The sequence below is a fragment of the Xiphophorus hellerii genome, chromosome 1, assembly GCF_003331165.1.
Source record: "Xiphophorus hellerii strain 12219 chromosome 1, Xiphophorus_hellerii-4.1, whole genome shotgun sequence".
Taxonomy (NCBI): domain Eukaryota; kingdom Metazoa; phylum Chordata; class Actinopteri; order Cyprinodontiformes; family Poeciliidae; genus Xiphophorus; species Xiphophorus hellerii.
Window position 1 is genome coordinate 10096749 of NC_045672.1, and position 13520 is coordinate 10110268.

The 13520-nt window shown below is 33.6% G+C and overlaps 1 protein-coding gene and 1 long non-coding RNA gene across 2 annotated transcripts in view; both read right to left on the reverse strand.

Annotated features, from left to right (window-relative positions):
• Positions 1–13520, reverse strand: part of LOC116725038 (uncharacterized) — a 142210-nt gene that overhangs the window by 15655 nt on the left and 113035 nt on the right. The window lies entirely within an intron of this gene.
• Positions 6921–11967, reverse strand: LOC116725082 (uncharacterized). Its single transcript, XR_004340314.1, has 3 exons — positions 11907–11967; positions 9876–10131; positions 6921–7033 (listed from the first exon to the last, which is right to left on the reverse strand). It is a non-coding gene; the product is annotated as an uncharacterized LOC116725082 (long non-coding RNA).

A 13520-nucleotide genomic window follows, 5' to 3' on the forward strand; every position in this document is an offset into this window, starting at 1 on the left:
GCTCACGCTGGAACTCTTTGTGTATTTTACAAACTTGGCCAATAAACCAGATTGTGATTCTGATTATTTTCCAGTGCAACTTGTTTGATGCATGTTTTTCTGCTTTATTTAAAGTGTTCATACAAACTCATAAAGAACAGGACATACCTTTTGAATTGAAGCTATCTACTTGATTTTTATGTCCTGTTATCTTTTCTATTTTTTATTATTTTACAATGAACATAAAGCTCTTTGGATTAAAATAATTTTCAAAAGTCTCAAATGTTATGAACTATGTTTTGAGCAGAATTCACTACATCACCATAACTATTGTACATTGTGTTGCTATTTATTGTGTTTTACTAATAAAGTACATGAAATATTACCAAAGTGTCTTACCTTTGATCTTCACTGTGAAAGTTTAAAGGTCCATCCTTGGATCTGTCACTTTCCAAACTCACTGTAGAAGAGTTCGAAGTTTGGAGCTGAGGTAAGCTAGAAGACAAAGAGAAAAACGTTTTTATATGACAAGCTCTAGCAAATATAATTATTTTCTCACTGTGGAATGCTATTGTTGTTTTTATTTCATTAAAAAATATTGAATTAAAGTAATTAATTACAACAGATAAATTAATGATAGAATGGATAGTTTTTATATTTAATCGTGCAGAAAAGGATTTTTGCTTTGTGCCAAATCAATTCAGGTCTGTTTTTCTTTTATTGTGCTTCTAAATTACAAAGAGCCCTAAATGTAATTAATGCACACAACACTTGGTAGTAAAGAACAACGTCTTTTTTATTTCCATGTGTTTGACATCATTGGAAAACTTGGTATCCACTCTTTCAGAATCTGTAAACAACTCAATGTCAACTTGTTCATGGCTTGTTGTGGCCGTTCTCATTTTCTAAACAGCATCAGCTTTATCATTAGGATAAACAAAGAAAACAACAATAAGGACATTAAGAGACTAATATTTTTGTTTCAGGTTGTATATATTAACATGTTATTGTCGGGATATTTTCAAATTAGGTGGTCAGTGAGTGTTTGGGTTAATTCATCCTCAGTCTGAAAATTACTGCAATAAGTAAATTTCGCAGTGTTTAATAAAACCAACAACAAAACAAAAACAGCTGGGAAAATAAGGTTCAGGATTAAAGATTTTCCTTTCTAAAACAGCAAATTGGACAGAAATAAAAAACTTCTATTATTCAGTATCTTTCTTCTGTGTTACTATATATTCTTTAATCTGTCAATTTGTTTCTGTAAAACTTACCAAGAAGATAAATTTAATTAAATTAAGAAATAATTATGTCTTCAAAGAAAGGCCTTGACCAGTCAGTTTATCTCAAAGCAGAAAAAGTGTAGACTGCAACAAACATCATCCATCAGTATTGGCCTTGTTCACCTCAAGGAACAAGAAGCAGGCTGGAAAATTCATCACTGAATGAACTGCTGAATTTATTTTCTTCTAACACACCATCACTCTCTTAAAAACATGACCTGTTCATGTTTATTGAATTAATTAATACATCAATTTGTGCCACTTATGGTATTAACCTTAAATGCACTGTTGTGTCTTGTAAGCTGTACATTTTTTGCATTCACAAAATGTATCTATATTTTATTTATTTTTTTTTAGTTTTTGTAAATGATTTTTCTAGTTTTTTCCACCTACAGCTTGAGAGACAATGCTGTCCAGAGTCAAACTCTTTGTGTATTTTACAAACTTGGCCAATAAACCAGATTGTGATTCTGATTTATTTCAGTGCAACTTGTTTGATGCATGATTTTCTGCTTTATTTAAAGTGTTCATACAAACTCATAAAGAACAGGACATACCTGTTGAATTGAAGCTATCTACTTGATTTTTATTTAAATTATGTCCTGTTATCTTTTTTATTTTACAATGAACATAAAGCTCTTTGGATTAAAATAATTGTCAAAAGTCTCAAAAGCTATGAACTATGTCTTGAGCAGAATTCACTATGTCACTATATCTATTGTACATTGTATTGCTTTTTATTGTGTTTTACTAAGAAAGTACATGAAATATTACCAAAGTGTCTTACCTTTGATCTTCACTGTGAAAGTTTAAAGGTCCATCCTTGGATCTGTCACTTTCCAAACTCACTGAAGAAGAGTTCGATGTTTGGAGCTGAGGTAAGCTAGAAGACAAAGAGAAAAATGTTTTTATATGACAAGCTCTAGCAAATATAATTCTTTTCTCACTGTGGAATGCTATTGTTGTTTTTATTTCATTAAAAAATATTGAATTAAAGTAATTAATTACAACAGATAAATTAATGATAGAGTGGATAGTTTTCATATTTAATCGTGCAGAAATTTATTTTTGCTTTGTGCCAAATCAATTCAGGTCTGTTTTTCTTTTATTGTGCTTCTAAATTACAAAGAAACCTAAATGTTATTAATGCACACAACACTTGGTGGTAAAGAACAACGTCTTTTTTATTTCCATGTGTTTGACATCATAGGAAAACTTAGTATCCACTCTTTCAGAATCTGTAAACAACTCAAATGTCAACTTGTTCATGGCTTGTTGTGGCCGTTCTCATTTTCTAAACAGCATCAGATTTATCATTAGGATAAACAAAGAAAACAACAATAAGGACATTAAGAGACTAATATTTTTGTTTCAGGTTAAATATATTAACATCTTGTGTTATTGTCGGGATATTTTCAAATTACGGTATTTTCCGCACTATAAGACGCATAGAATAGACGCTACAGTAGAGGCTGGGGTTATGTTATGCATCCATTAGATGGAGCTGCGCTAAAGGGAATGTCAACAAAGTAGTCAGATAGGTCAGTCAAACTTTATTAATAGATTACAAAGCAGCATACTGTCAACTCCGTTCATTCCCAAAATGATTAACAGCTGTTTTATTATTTTCCCCGAGGTAAAGTCAGTGACGTGGTATTTTCGTGACACAGTTTATCTGTTAACAACAGCAAGGTATAACATATAGTGGAGGGGAACTTTTCCTCGATTCAATAAACAAGTAAAAATCAGTCTGATACTGTTACGGTAAATCAATCGTTAGTCCAATCACAATATATATCCACTTCCGCACCATTGATTCGTTCATGTTAAATTCTCTTGCTGCTGCTCTATTCCCGTGTTCTACTGTGTCACTGATCGCCTTGAGCTTAAACTCTGCGTCGTAAGCGTGTCTCTTAATAGGAGCCATTTTGGGGTCCTTACACAAAACCCAGCGAGCACCGCGCGCTTCTTCTTCTACGGGGAAAAATGAAATCGGTGGCTGCTTACCGTAGTTGCGAGACCTGTTGTGGCTCAATATTGGTCCTTATATAAGGCGCACCGAATTATAAGGCGCACGCTCGGCTTTTGAGAAAATTGAAGGTTTTTAGGTGTGCCTTATAGTGTGGAAAATACGGCAGGATGTCCGTGAGTGTTTGGGTTATGTCGTCATCAGTCTGAAAATTACTGCAATAACTAAATTGGGCAGTGTTTAATAAAACCAACAACAAAACAAAAACAGCTGGGAAAATAAGGTTCAGGATTAAAGATTTTCCTTTCAAAAATAGCAAATTGGACAGAAATAAAAAAACTCCTATTATTCAGTAACGTTATTCTGTATTACTATATATTCTTTAATCTGTCAATATGTTTCTGTAAAACTTACCAAGAAGATAAATTTTAAATTAAATTAAGGAATAATTATGTCTTCAAAGAAAACGCCTTGACCAGTCAGTTTATCTCAAAGCAGAAAAAGTACAGACTGCAACAAACATCATCCATCAGTATTGGCCTTGTTCACCTCAAGTAGGCCTGTCACGATAAACGGTAAATCAATTAATCGTACGATAAATTAAAACTATCGACGTCATTTTAATTATAGACATCATCGTCTCTTCCTGCCTTTTTCTCTTTCTGTTGATGACACTGAATGAAAAAAGGCTCAACTCCAGTGCTCTCCACTGACCCTCCCTTCCTCGTTTCCTTAGTGTAAAGCCGAGCGCACACTACACGATTTTAGAGCTGTTGGCCGATTGTCGGCCCATTTTCAATACCTGAGAGATCACACATTAGCCGACAGAAATCCTAGGTATAACGGTTCGACCATTCGTTCCTGCCCTGTGGTGTCCAACAATGGGCACAAAATAATTTCTACAAGTCCAGTGAACTAATTTTAAAACCAGGAATTAATCAATGCTTTACTACAATCTACCTGCAATGCATGTGGCTAGTGTCAGCGTAAAGTCCTGACTGAATGAAAATCATTATAACCTTTTTTATGTCACTTAACGAAGAACAGCTGAAAAGTTACCGGGTTTATCTGCGGTAGCAATTTCGCTCCAACTCCTCCTCTTGTCATTTCTATATTCTTTGCATGTTGAATAAACATTAATGTTGTTTCCACATATCATCTCCAATGTCCGCTGGATTTGCGCTGTGTCAGCTGTTTGGGATTTCCCTCCGTAATTTCCCCTCAGAAAACACGGAGGAGAATCCGGGGTTTCTGATTGGCTACCTGTCACATTCAACAGGCTGCGTTAAGATCCCAGTTGGGGAAAAACCCCGATTTAGATCTGAGCGGCAACAATGATCTACCGTAACACACCACACAATCTTAGAAAGACCAACGTTTTAAGATTGTTGAAAGGGGAAAAATAGCAGCAAAAACCTGTAGTGTGAATTATTGCATCAGGTAGTCGATGTGCCCATTTTCTCTATTTAAATCTAATTATTACTGAAGGGCAACATAATATACAGGACTTCATAATCTGCACTCTTTTGGTTGAATGCAGTATTTATTTCCACTTTGGCTTTATGTTTAGTTTTTAATTTTCAAGTGAGTTTTTTGTTAATGGAGACTGAGAATCCATTTTATTTTGTTTTTGGCTGTTTTGTTTATTTAGTTTATCAGTTCCAGTGTAGGGGTTGAACCAATTAGTCGACTAGTCGACTCTAGGACGTCTCGCGAGTTTTTACATTTCATGTCGACTATTCGCAGTCATGTGATTGCCGGTGGTGACAGCCTGTGCTGATCTGACAGCACTGTATACGTCACAAGACACAAGAAAAATAAGTTAATACATTAGCTTAAATGATATGTAGATGGATGCATATTTGTGGTTTTACAGTGCTTTTAAAAGGAGATGGAGTTGCAGCTGCAGTCCACTACAAAACACGAGCCGTCTAAAACTCGCCCCCTTCCCGCTAAGGATGTCACTTAGCCGGCTCGCGAGTGTCTTTGTCACGACGATCTAACTAATACATTATGATGTTATGTTGCTGATTAAATAAAGATCTGTGGTAATGACAGCTGCTGATTAAATAAAAGCCTGTAGTTGGTAATGACAGTGTATACTTGTCTGACATATATATAGCCGTGAGTTCGTGCTAAGAATGACACTTCGTGCTTAGAAGTGTCATCAGATCAGCTGTCAGAAGTGTATGACACTCTGACAGCTGATCTGACAGAACACTGGCTACAAAATGGCGTCTTCAAAACAGATCGAGGACAAGCCCGCATCTTGTCAAACAGGTAGAAATTCGTCAACAGTGTGGAAACTCGACATCGACTCGACTTTTATCATGTTGACGTTGACTAGAAAATATCTTAAATCGTTCAATCTGCTGAGTCAGCAGAGCTTCCTGCCGCGCATCGGGCGGAGGAGAAGCAGGTGGTTTCGTTGAATTCAGCTGTAACCAAACGGGATCCGTTCATAACAAGTTTGGCTTGTGATGTTCCAAAAGCACCATGTAGTCAGTGTGATAATTTGACTCCTATAGTAACTATCCAGAGATCATCAGCATCAGCCGGTGTTTAGAAAAAAAAGTCAGACCCGACTTTGTGCAACAAACTTTTCCCCGCTGCTCACAAAGAATCTCCATAATAGACTTAGTAAAAGCAGGAGAAGGGGAGAGTGTGTGGTGTGTGTGTGTGTGTGTGGGGGTCAATATTTGCCGTGAAAATAGCTAATAAAGCCTCCAAGTAGCTGTGAAGGGTTTTTGCGCTTACGTCACTATGACGTCACCGCGACTAGTCGACATCGAATCGACTAATATCATGATGTAGTCGACCTTAAAAAATATGTAGTCGTTCAACCCCTATTCCAGTGTTAAATATTATTTTGAAAATAAAGTGTATCTATCTTTGGCAGGAAATCGCATGCATTATTACGTCATTTCCATTAAATCAGTGCTAAAAGGTCTTCAAACAATATTATTGTTTATCGCAATAATTTTTGAGACAATTAATCGTTGACCAAAATTTGCTATCGTGACAGGCCTAAACTCAAGGAACAAGAAGCAGTCTGGAAAATTCATCATTGAATGAGCTGCTGAATTTATTTTCTTCTAACACACCATCACTCTCTTAAAAACCTGACCTGTACATGTTTATTGAATTCATTAATACCAATTTGTTCCACTTATGGTATTAACCTTAAATGCACTGTTGTGTCTTGTAAGCTGTACATTTTTTGCATTCACAAAATTTATCTATATTTTATATCATTTTTTTAGTTTTTGTAAATGATTTTTCTACTTTTTTTCCCTCCTACTGCTTGAGAGACAATGCTGTCCAGAGTCAAACTCCTTGTGTATTTTACAAACTTGGCCAATAAACCAGATTGTGATTCTGATTTATTTCCAGTGCATCTTGTTTGATGCATGTTTTTCTGCTTTATTTAAAGTGTTCATACAAACTCATAAAGAACAGGACATACCTGTTGAATTGAAGCTATCTACTTGATTTTTATTTAAATTATGTTCTGTTATCTTTTCTATTTTTGATTATTTTACAATGAACATAAAGCTCTTTGGATTAAAATAATTTTCAAAAGTCTCAAAAGCTATGAACTATGTTTTGAGCAGAATTCACTATGTCACTATATCTATTGTACATTGTATTGCTTTTTATTGTGTTTTACTAAGAAAATACATGAAATATTACCAAAGTGTCTTACCTTTGATCTTCACTGTGAAAGTTTAAAGGTCCATCCTTGGATCTGTCACTTTCCAAACTCACTGTAGAAGAGTTCGAAGTTTGGAGCCGAGGTAAGCTAGAAGACAAAGAGAAAAACGTTTTTATATGACAAGCTCTAGCAAATATAATTCTTTTCTCACTGTGGAATGCTATTGTTGTTTTTATTTCATTAAAAAATATTGAATTAAAGTAATTAATTACAACAGATAAATTAATGATAGAATGGATAGTTTTTATATTTAATCGTGCAGAAAAGGATTTTTGCTTTGTGCCAAATCAATTCAGGTCTGTTTTTCTTTTATTGTGCTTCTAAATTACAAAGAGACCTAAATGTAATTAATGCACACAACACTTGGTAGTAAAGAACAACGTCTTTTTTATTTCCATGTGTTTGACATCATAGGAAAACTTGGTATCCACTCTTTCAGAATCTGTAAACAACTCAAATGTCAACTTGTTCATGGCTTGTTGTGGCCGTTCTCATTTTCTAAACAGCATCAGATTTATCATTAGGATAAACAAAGAAAACAACAATAAGGACATTAAGAGACTAATATTTTTGTTCCAGGTTGTATATATTAACATCTTGTGTTATTGTCGGGATATTTTCAAATTAGGTGGTCAGTGAGTGTTTGGGTTAAGTCGTCCTCAGTCTGAAAATTACTGCCATAAGTAAATTGGGCAGTGTTTAATAAAACCAACAACAAAAACAGCTGAGAAAATAAGGTTCAGGATTAAAGATTTTCCTTTCAAAATTAGCAAATTGGACAGAATTAAAAAACTCCTATTATTCAGTAACGTTATTCTGTGTTACTATATATTCTTTAATCTGTCAATTTGTTTCTGTAAAACTTACCAAGAAGATAAATTTAAATTAAATTAAGAAATAATTATGTCTTCAAAGAAAAGGCCTTGACCAGTCAGTTTATCTCAAAGCAGAAAAAGTGCAGACTGCAACAAACATCATCCATCAGTATTGGCCTTGTTCACCTCAAGGAACAAGAAGCAGTTTGGAAAATTCATCACTGAATGAACTGCTGAATTTATTTTCTTCTAACACACCATGACTCTCTTAAAAGCCTGACCTGTACATATTTATTGAATTAATTAATACCAATTTGTGCCACTTATTTTATTAACCTTAAATGCATTGTTGTGTCTTGTAAGCTGTACATTTTTTGCATTTATCTATATTTTATATCATTTTTTTAGTTTTTGTAAATGGTTGTAAATGATGTAAAGGAGGGATATGTTTTTTCCTCCTACTGCTTGAGAGACAATGCTGTCCAGAGTCAAACTCTTTGTGTATTTTACAAACTTGGCCAATAAACCAGATTGTGATTCTGATTATTTTCCAGTGCAACTTGTTTGATGCATGTTTTTCTGCTTTATTTAAAGTGTTCATACAAACTCATAAAGAACAGGACATACCTTTTGAATTGAAGCTATCAACTTGATTTTTATTTAAATTATGTTCTGTTATCTTTTTTATTTTTGATTATTTTACAATGAACATAATGCTCTTTGGATTAAAATAATTTTCAAAAGTCTCAAATGTTATGAACTATGTTTTGAGCAGAATTCACTATATCACCATAACTATTGTACATTGTGTTGCTATTTATTGTGTTTTACTAAGAAAGTACATGAAATATTACCAAAGTGTCTTACCTTTGATCTTCACTGTGAAAGTTTAAAGGTCCATCCTTGGATCTGTCACTTTCCAAACTCACTGTAGAAGAGTTCGAAGTTTGGAGCTGAGGTAAGCTAGAAGACAAAGAGAAAAACGTTTTTATATGACAAGCTCTAGCAAATATAATTCTTTTCTCACTGTGAAATGCTATTGTTGTTTTTATTTCATTAAAAAATATTGAATTAAAGTAATTAATTACAACAGATAAATGAATGATAGAATGGATAGTTTTTATATTTAATCGTGCAAAAAATTATTTTTGCTTTGTGCCAAATCAATTCAGGTCTGTTTTTCTTTTATTGTGCTTCTAAATTACAAAGAGACCTAAATGTTATTAATGCACACAACACTTGGTGGTAAAGGACAACATATTTTTTATTTCCATGTGTTTGACATCATTGGAAAACTTGGTATCCACTCTTTCAGAATCTGTAAACAACTCAAATGTCAACTTGTTCATGGCTTGTTGTGGCCGTTCTCATTTTCTAAACAGCATCAGATTTATCATTAGGATAAACAAAGAAAACAACAATAAGTACATTAAGAGACTAATAATTTTGTTCCAGGTTGTATATATTAACATCTTGTGTTATTGTCGGGATATTTTCAAATTAGGTGGTCAGTGAGTGTTTGGGTTAATTCATCCTCAGTCTGAAAATTACTGCAATAAGTAAATTTCGCAGTGTTTAATAAAACCAACAACAAAACAAAAACAGCTGGGAAAATAAGGTTCAGGATTAAAGATTTTCCTTTCTAAAACAGAAAATTGGACAGAATTAAATAAAAAATCTCCTCTTATTCTGTAACGTTATTCTGTGTTGCTATATATTTTTTATTCTGTCAATTTGTTTCTGCAAAAGTTCACAAGAAGGCCAATTTAGATAAAGTGACAAAATAATTTAGTAATTTCTTTTTTAACTAATGTCACAGTGTCTACAAACAAACCATAGAATTTGTGGGGTTTTTTCCAAACATGCCACATTAATCTTGCTAAAATTATGTTTAATTTAAAACAACTTTTAGACAAATTGCTACACATGGAAACAAAGTATGCAGACACAGAGAATGGAATTGCTTCGCTAATTAGTTTTTCAACTAAACAGTCTTTAAGTTTTAAGATGTTATTTTTGAAAATCCATAATAATAATGATCAGCTTATCATTATTACCTTTTTCTTTTGAGGACCTTTTTCAGTAAAGACTTAAAACAAAAAAACTTCACTTACCTCCCACCTGATAAGATCCCATCCTGTTCCTCAGACATTTTGTGTTGGATCTCCTCACTTTTCAGTAGGTTTCTATTTTATCTTTATCTGTTACTTCATACTTGACATCTTGCTTCAATATTTTTCTTTTTCTTCTTGCAAAAACACAGTCATAGATGCCTGAAAAGTAGCAATCTCTACGAAAAAGGAAAACATCTGAACTGTATGAAAGTCTTCTGATTGATGTTCAAAGTCGGTTCAAAAAGTTGCAAAACGTCTGCAAAATAGAAAAGTTAATATTTACCAGCATTAGAGCTGTACAAGTAAGAACTTTGGCCTTGATATCAAAATCCAGGAACATTTCCTGTCATAAATCATAAATCTGTTAGTATCAGAGTCAGTGATGTTTGTAAGCCTATAAACCACAGTTAAGCTCAAAACTTCAATAACAAACTTCTTACAGGTCATGTCTTCTATAATCTCTCCTAAGTATGTAATACCTTTTAGTTCATGTTAAATTAATGTAAAAGTGTGTTATTCTGAACTACCCTTGTGTCAAAAATCTACATTATTTTCTACTTTGCATTGTCTTAATGTTCTTTTTCAGTGCCAAATAAAGGATGATCAATAAACTCTGTTCTATTTCTTTAATACCTAAATGTGTAATATCTAGCTAATACAGTAATGATACCACATGTGCATAGTGGGTCTTTGTTTCCTATGTCTTCCAGAAACATATAGAGACTGCACAGTTTCAGGAGACAAAATAATACATTTAATTTAATTTTATTTTTTGTTCCAATAAAAATGGAACATCAATAATAAAATTAAAACCTTGGACTTGAAAGTCTCTCATAATTCTGGAGTAAAATGTAAATATGGAAAAAAAAAGTAAACAATTAATATGTAAGCACATTCTTTAAAAGTATTTTACTTTTAGTATTCATACTTTAAAAAAAAATCAAAAATCAAAATCAAAAACAATGTAAAGAATACCAACACAGCCATATCAGGCTGTATGTTTAAATTTACATCAAAATCTCAAACTCTCATTTTATGAGATGTGACCCTGCATGTTTTAGTTTTACTTTTATGCTGAAGCTTATATCCAGTTTTTTAACTTCAATATTTCCCAAAGTATTATATTTTTGTTTAATACATTTAGATTAGATTTAATGTTGAGCAAAAGCCTATTCAGTTTCCTAAGTACAAAAATACTGCATCTTTCTTATTTTTATTTAGTTTGTTTTTCTCGATATACATTGCATTTGGAGTTAGTTGTGTGGTTGAAAGCATCTCCTTCTTTATCATTAATAAGTTGTAACAAATATCCCAAATTATTTCTTTAAATAGTAAAGTAACATAAAGTAAAAATACAACATAGAAAACATGTGCTCTTAATGTAAGGAAAGTACAGCATACATTACCATAAGCTACTAAAACAACAGCTAAAACTAAAAGGTTTGCATTTATTTATTATTTATTTATTTTATTATATTTCACACAGTTACAGAGCCTTTCTGAAACCAGAAACCTGCAAAAATCTCCTTTGTGAATTTTGCATAGAAGGTGTGAATCAGACTCAGCCCTCCAGAAGACACATTAAAATAACTCAGCGTACCAACCTTCCAGTCAAGCAATACTGCTATTTTTTGGCACGGTTTAATCGTAACATTGAGTCAATCCGTCCCATGTAAGGCAATGCATTCAGTCTTGGAACATAGCAAACTCCAGGACCAGTCATTGCAGCCCAGACCACCAGTGCTGTCCCTTTCTCTACCCACAGTTTTATACGCCACTGCAATGCCAACCTTGCCTGTCCATTCCACTTCCCAGTAGGAGATGCATTTTAGGCTCTCCTCACAAAGTACCTGGGACTTGTAGAAGTCCGCTAGCATTAGCTCAAATTGGCCTTCAGAACAAGTCCCGTTTTTGTACACAATAACAATCACAAAACGAACTACGTGACTCATTAGTTAAAATTCGACTTAAGAACCTTTTCGACTCTTAAAGAGTACTAATATATGTACATAAAACCATATTTATACTGACCTGCGGTATGAGAAAGACGAGGCACACATGTTGAACTTCCCTCACTTTTCACCGGAAGATTTATTCTTCTTCTGTACTAAATCTTCTCTACGCAACCAGCGCTTCAGCGCCCATAGCGGTTGTATGTGGAATTGCACGGACTAACTGAAATAACACTAAGGAACTTATTACAACGAGAAATTAAAGAAACAAAATGAAAAATGATGTTGGGGTGCCTATTATCTTACTTATTGTTTTTATTTATTAATAACTTGTTTTTCACGCCTCTACAAGTATAGTTTATGCTTCTTTGTTGTTTTCAGAAAAAAGAAGCCGTCTGCCTGCTGTTTTTCCATCAAGTTTTAGATCTGTAGCATCTGACAAAAATAAAAAAATGTAATTATCAGTCATTGAAAATCAAAGTGAACAAAACATCAGATAAGATCAAGATAAGTCAGGAAGATTGTTGAAAGCATATGAAGGTCTGTAAACAAAACAATAAAGCTAAAATTGTGGTGCAGCTGTAGATGTCAGGTTGCTGGACTGAAAATTAAACTCTCCTTGCATTTCTTACTCCTATATAATTCTCTGGCCAGTTTATTATGATTATTACTATATTATTACATATGATGACTTTCGTTGAATTCCAGATCAAGGCGACATTCATCGAGACCGTCCAAGACAATCAGAATCTTGTACTTGTCATAGTCAGTTATTTCAGAGGTCTTCATGGCTGGAAAGAGCTGATGAATCAGACCCTCAAAACTGTGTTCTTCCTCTTTTCTAGGATTCAGCTCTCGGAAAGGAAGTGGAAAAGTAAAAAAAATGTTTTCGGAGGCCGCGCCCTCCGCCCAGTCCAGGATGTACTTCATTGATGCGAACGTTTTCCCGATGCCAGCCATTCCAATAGTTATTACAGTTTTAATGTCTGTGTTAAGCGGTGATGGTTTGAAGATGTCACAATACCTGATGAGTGTTTCTTCTTGCTCCTGTTTAAACTTTGCATCTTGAATCTGTCTGCACTCATGCTGAGCATTCACTTCTCCTCTGTCTCTTTCTATAATGTAAAGGTTTGTGTAGATATCTTTAAGTAGAGCCGAGGTTTCTGCTGATCGATCCCTTCAGAAACGTAGGTAAAATGTTCCTTCATTTTACCTACGTATCTGAAACTGGGCTTTCAGTTTCCGTTGGCTAGCAAAATCAGGCTTCTCTGCAAATAAAGAAATAATAATAAATTTGAACATGAATTATTGTTTTAAATTGTGAAAATATATTCAGACATGCTTATTAAGTCCTTTGTTATAAAATTGATTAATTCTTCACAGGATGATGACACATTTCAATGGTTATAGTTTACAGCAAATGAGAGGGCAAATTAGGTTTAGCAGATTAAGTTAAACCAAAAAATATTTCATGAGAAGGATAATCTATGCATGCAAACATACATAGACTAGCATTGAAAAAAAGGCACAGACTACAGCTAGTCAGTGCTGCAGTCAGTGATTTTTTTGTCGAGAGATTTGACAAAAGAAGAAGTGGGCAATTGCTCATTGATCTAATGTGTAAATTTTGTATTTCATTTAAAAATCAGGGTCTAAAATTTTGGGGGAAGAATTGATAGACACATAATATGTA